The sequence below is a fragment of the Ambystoma mexicanum genome, chromosome 5p (genome assembly GCF_040938575.1).
Source record: "Ambystoma mexicanum isolate Mex_15411 chromosome 5p, UKY_AmexF1_1, whole genome shotgun sequence".
Taxonomy (NCBI): Eukaryota; Metazoa; Chordata; class Amphibia; order Caudata; family Ambystomatidae; genus Ambystoma; species Ambystoma mexicanum.
In genome coordinates, this window is record NC_090930.1 from 329,533,654 (window position 1) to 329,540,173 (window position 6,520).

The following is a 6,520-nucleotide window of genomic DNA, read 5'->3' on the forward strand; positions in this document are numbered from 1 at the left end:
CAAGAAGGAGGAGTTGAGAGGTTGAGGACAGGAGTGAGGAGGAGACTTCCGCCCACTCGGAGAGGAAGGAGGAAATTTGACCAGGTGGCCGATAGATAGTAGCCATGGTAAGGGAATGGCTAGGAGAGAGAGTCGCAGACAAGGCATTCAAAAGAGGAGTAAGTCTGTGTAGGAAGGGCAGTGGCAGGAATCCACTCAGGGAAGATAAGGGCCACACCCCCCCCAGCACGGTTGGGCCTGGGCACGGAGAGGATCTTGTAACCGTCAGGTAGGAGTGTGTCAAAGCTGGTGACAGAGCTGGACGTGAACCATGTCTCAGTGAGACCAAGGACGTCAAGGTCCAGTTCCTCAAGAAGGTGACAGATGTCAGAGGAATGTTTGACGGCAGAGCGAGTGTTAAGAGTGGCAATGTGGAGAAGGTTGCCATCCTTGAAGGACTTCCGGGGATTGGTACAGATCAGAGGTACGCCCTGCGGAGGTGAAGAAGGAGCCCAAGAGGGGGCAGGGAGGGAGGGTGGAGGCAAGGTAGCCGAGGACAGAGGAGGGGGGACAGCAGGAGAGTAAAGGAAGTTGATGTGGCGTGGGAAGCGTCTATCAAAGAGGTGGAGGTTGGCCTGAGGGCCTTGGACCAAGACGGTCCCATTAGCGTAGACATTAATCTTGGCCTTGGAGGAGTAGAAGGAGGCCAAGAGGACATCCCAACGGGTGCCACCATTAATAGGAGAAGAGGAGAAAGGAGAGAGCACAGAGACCATATGAAGGGTCCATAGGTCAGGAGAAGGCACGAAAAAGAGGATGTCAGTGAGAGTTTCCTTGGAGGAGGCGCTGGTGTAGGTGTCAGTGATAGGGAGGCCTGGGTTGGAGACCAGGATGTCCTTTTTAAACTTTTTCCTACCAGATTTAGTGAGGAGAGCAGAATAGTCAATGGAGAAGCAGTTTGAGAAGATAGGCGAGATAGAAAGCACCATGGAATAGGGGGGGGAGACAGATGAGAGCAAGCGGACAGGGAGTGAGCGGCAAGCCCTAGTTACCACATTTCAGAACAACAGTAAACACACAGTACATGCGTAATTAGGTACCCAGTGGAGAGGCCACCTAAATTTGAGAATCCTGCGAGGGGAGAAAAAGCCCTAGTTTACCACAAGTTGCAGAGCATAGTGAACACAGTAAAAAGCATATTAGGTACCCAGTGGAGAGGCCACCTAAGTTTGAGAATCCTGCGAGGGGAGAAAAAGCCCTAGTTTACCACACGTTGCAGAGCACAGTAAAATGAAGGCACCATGCGAATGAAGTGAGCAGGTGTAGGTGGAGGGGCCAGGGGGTGGGCAGGTGGAGCTAACAAGAAGGACCGGCGCCTTGCGTCCCCTGCGGACACCTGCAGACACAGTGGGATCCACAGACGTAGGAGCCGCCCTTTGCTTAAGGGGCCCTTTGCCGAGGGGGGCTGCCGGGCAGGGGGCTGCCCAGGGAGGTAGGATTTAAGGAGGAGGAGAGGAAGGGGAGGGGGTATGGGCAGGCAGGGAGGCGGGAAGAAGAGAGAGGAGGACCAGGAAGTGGATGCAGGGGGAGGGGGCAGGGGGCACCACAACGCGCACGGAGCGCAGTAAAACAAAAACTAATCCTGAAATAAGAAATAAACACACTCACTGGGAAGCCCACTGGCACGGCGGGCAAGCCTCACAACTGGCCACACAGGGCTACGGGCGACCGCTCGATCCCGCTCAGCTCAACAAAGAAGCGAGCGTGGAGAGCGGCCATTGCGTAGCCCTGGAGGGACCAGGAGGAGACCAATCGGAGGGGGTGTGGGCGGGCAGGGAGGCAGGAGGAAGGGAGAGGAGGACCAGTAAGTGGATGCAGAGGGAGGGGGCAGGGGGCCTCACAACGCGCACGGAGCACAGTAAAACAAAAACAAATCCTGAAATAAGAAATAATCACACTCACTGGGAAGCCCACTGGCACGTCAGGGCATGCCTCACAACTGGCCACACAGGGCTACGGGTGACTGCGCGATCCCGCTCAGCTCAACAAAGAGCTGAGCGGGATCCTAACTGGTATGTAACTGGTTGCAGTTACATACCAATTGACATATTCTAACTGTTTATCTGTTTCCTCTTTTTAGCAGTATTTCTTTATGCATTTGGTTGTTGCTGATGTTTTTTTAAGTATTGTGGCATTGTACTGTGATATTGTAGAATTGTGGGGGGTGTTAGATACCTGTTGGCGTATTCTAACTGTTGATATTTTGGAAGTTTTCGATGGTATGTTTGTAGCACTGTGGTTGCTGAAGGTTGAGTGTGGCAGTTTGAATGCTGCAAGTAAAATTGAAGTATTATGGTTGTGGTTAGATACCAGCTGGCGTATTCTAACTGTTAACAGTTTCTCATTTTTGCAGGGTATGTTTAGAAGCTTGTGCCTTCTTGTTGGTACATTTACATTATTCAATATTCGGAAGTGCTGTTGGAGCACTATGGATGTACTTAATAATATTTGCATATTTCTTGCATTGGTATGGCTATTGTTAGACAGTTGTTGCCTTATTCTAGTAGTTGGTGGTTTCAGAGGTTACTGAGGACAGTTTTAAAGCCTCATACTCAGTAGTTTTTGTTAAGTACTATTTAGGAAACAATATTAGTGTGATCTGTGTACACTTATTGCTTTTGCGACTGTAATCAATGTTTTGCCTGAACCAGCTTGACCACTTACATGCAGCAGTACAGGTTTATAGTGTTGACAGGTACAAGTTTTAGTTGTGTACTGCATACCATGTTCATTTCCTTTAGTTACTTCTAGGAAAATGGTATGTTGCTCATTGTTTAGTTGTGATTTCAATGGAGCAAAGTCTTCTGCAGATTGCTCATGCTGACATATGGGGCCTCATTACAACCCTGGCGTTAAGGGGTTAACGGCGCCGTAAAAGGCTGCGGCGCCGTTAAACCCTTAACGCCCGATTCACACTTTAACGCCTGCTTTTTGCAGGTGTTAAAGTCCAACCCGCTAAGGGACCTTGGTGCTAATTACGGCACCCTATGGGCCAAAAATGGGAATGGGGAGGGGGCCATGGTGAATGGGGATTTACCGCCCGCCAACCTTGGAATGGGGCGGTAGATCCGCCATCCACCATGGCGGAATCCGGCATGGACCATGGTGCTAATAGCACCATGGTCTAACGCCAGGGTTGTAATGAGGCTGATTGTGTTATCTACTTCATTCATGGCTAATTCTGCCTCATTTGCGATGAGTTGCTGTCCAAGTGGTTCTTGGCTTCCTGTTAGAGAAGGTCGACTGCTCTCAGGAGTGTCTATATTTAGTTGTGCTTGAAGTTCTTCTTCTTGTTGGCCTTCATTGTCCAACATATTTTTGTACTGTGTAAAGTTCATAGGAGTCATGGGTGAGTATGAGTTGATTTCAATTTATTTGGTAGTACTGTTGTGAGATCATTTTTCCCATATACTGATTGGTGATCCTTTGGCTTGCCGCATTTCATATGTTTCTAGTACATCATCTACGGTGTCTTTGGAGTGCAGTGGGTGAATTGTATAGTGGTCTAAAATATTGGAGGCTGCATTAGGATCTAGATGTTCAAATTGGCCAGTTGTTGAGGAGTCCTGAAATATTTCAGTTGTTTCTCTCAGGTGTTCCTCAATGTTTATTTCTTTGTAGTATTCATTGTTGTCTTTTAGATATTGCAGGGCTTTTCTAACTTTGTTTAAGTCCACTAGTCGCTGGCAAATTTATTTGTCTTTTGTAGGTACACTATTCACCAGGATAATCAAATATTGTTCTATTGGCCATTGTAATAGTAGAGTGTCTACATTTTCTTTGAGATCTAATGGCAAATAAACTACTTTGCAACAAATGCCTCTCAGTAATTGAGTTGGAGGCAATTTTGCAGTTTTTGGTAGTAGTCATATTATTGCTTGAAATTAGTGCACTGTTTGGATTATAATGGTTTTATACACATTAAGCTGCTGGAGTGCATTTGGAAGTGGGAATATTTCCAAATTATTACTGATAGCCCGTGAAGGCATTTGTTTATTGTCAAGTTTTGCAGTGCATTATGTCAACAGTATTGAGAGGTTACTAATTTTGTATTTGTTTTCTGCTATAAGGTAGAGAGCTAATTGGAACCATTGGGATTCCTCATTGTCTTCTATTTTGTACATTATATCTATAGTTTTCGTGCTCTTTGTATAAAAAGTTCTGCAACAACACACACATACTTAGTTTGGTACTTCAGCAGATGTGTATTTGAACTTGGCTATTTCTTTTTTTATGTGTGTAATAGAGAGTTGACATCTGCAAGGTTGTTGCTACTGTTTTCTGAAGGTACTGGAGTTTGTAAGTGCTCTTCAGTTCCAAAATATTTGCTTTGGATGTGGTCTATTTGTTCCAGCAGTTGTTTGGCTGTACCTTGTACGAGAATGCCAATTAAATGCTCCAGTGCTAAAGCAGGACTTTTTGCATAGTACAGTTTGTGAACAAGATTTCTTACAGTGGAATAGTGTGTTGCTAAAATGTTGATATGGTGAAAGGTGCTTTTGAAAGGCGCTCCAGAAATGCAGGCTAATGAATGTCCTCGTAGACTGGTATATTTGCGTACTGGACAGGAGTCCATACTTTGTAGTATTTTAATTTTTCCTTTGTCGTTGGCTTTCACATAGTGATTGAGGAACTGCTGCAAAGATTTGATAGAGTTTTGATGTACGTTACACATTGATGGTCATGACCATTTGTAGATGGGGCATATTGGTGGACCTGTTTTGACGAGACTTTCATAGATTGGACTTGTCTCGAAACCTCTCTAAGTTTGGGGATATTTGTGAAAGCAGCGTTTCTTCTTCCATTATGGTATTGCCTACATTTTCATACCCTTGTCCACTACTATGAATGGCAATTTGGGTTGTTTGCTCTTGTTTGCATGATTTTTCATTGAAATATGGCTCTTTGCTGCTGGTGTGACTTCACTCACCTGTACTGATGTTGCATAAGTTATCTATGCTGGTATTACATTTGTGCCAAGTACTGGTTGTAGTTTACTAATTCATATTGTTAGTGGGTTCATTGGGCCTCATTTCGAGTACGGCGCTAACCAATGGCGCTATTAACGCCTTGGTTGACGCCGTACCCGGACCGGCAGCGCCTTGGTGGATGGCGGAATTACCGCCCCATTCCAAGGTTGGCGGGGCGGTAATTCCCCATTCACCAAGGCTCTTCCCCATTCCCAAATGAGCCCCCATAGGGCTCAATGGGAATGGGTAAGATGCAAATAACGGTGACCGTTCATAACGGTCACCGTTATTGGCTTGGAGGCCCCTTTGCGCCCTCAACTTTAACACCTGCTCAAAGCAGGCGTTAAGGGCGAGGGCGCAAAGGGAACTCGGAGTATGGCGGTAAGGGATTACCGCCACCGGTCTCGTTACCGGTGGCCGCTATCCCTTACCGCCATACTCGGAATGAGGCCCATTATGTTTAAAATGAATGTAAAGAATTTCCTTTTGAGTAGCATTGCACTGTCTACAAGAGCTTCCAGAATAACTTGTCTGTGGTATGTTTTAAGGGTTGAGCATGATTTTTCCCCTGTATTTATAAGGTTCTGAAGGATTCTGTGGTGGAACATTTTTTATAAAATAAATATTTGGAATGCTTACTTGTGGCTACGTTACCATTTGTACAAGCTCTGTTAGCAGTAGTGGTAGTTGCAATCTTTTTAGTACATGTATTTTATTTTTACATTTTGAAAGAGGAGTTAAAGTTTTTTTCCTGGTGGGTGCTTTCGTTTTCGTTACTGTCTGTATTAGCTGCTGTGTTTTAACTTTCTGTACAAATTCTGCTAGAGGCGGATGGCTATTTTGTATGCTTTTAGGTTGATCTGCTCTATTTCTGCGAGTTGCTTTTTGGTAGCATTCTGCGGTATCTGTTGGAGAAAAAAGGAAAGTGTGGGTGTGCATGTTTTGCAATGTATGTTTGTGCACTGTGCATGAGTGGTTGCATATGAGGGTAGGCATACAGATAAAGGCTTGTGAATGTGTAATGGACTGTTACTTTAGGTTGGGAAGGCTGTATTGGTATCTGGGTGTTACTATAATGGCGGTCAGATGACAATAGAAAGTGGGCACCTGTTGAGGTGCAATGAGTAAGAATGAAACACATACTGTTGAGTTGATGGAATTGTATATTCTACAATACAAGAACATTGCACTGTCTGAGTAAGAGGCAGAACACTACGATAATATTGCGCTTACTTTGTTGGATGTTGAGAGTAGGTTTCTTCTAGGTTGTATTTTCAACTTCACAACCCACTGGCTTTCAGGAGAGGGCTGTTCACTGCAACTGTGAAAGAAGGAAGTAAGAACATATGTTTGTTAATGGCATAGTGATTGCATTTGGAGAATACATTATTTAAAATTGTAGGAGGATGTCTTGGCAGAAAGAGTTAGTGTGTGTGTGAAATTGGATAGCTTTTTATTTGAATGGGGACTTGGGAGCATCAGCATTTTTAGTAAGGGGGTAAGTGGTTTAT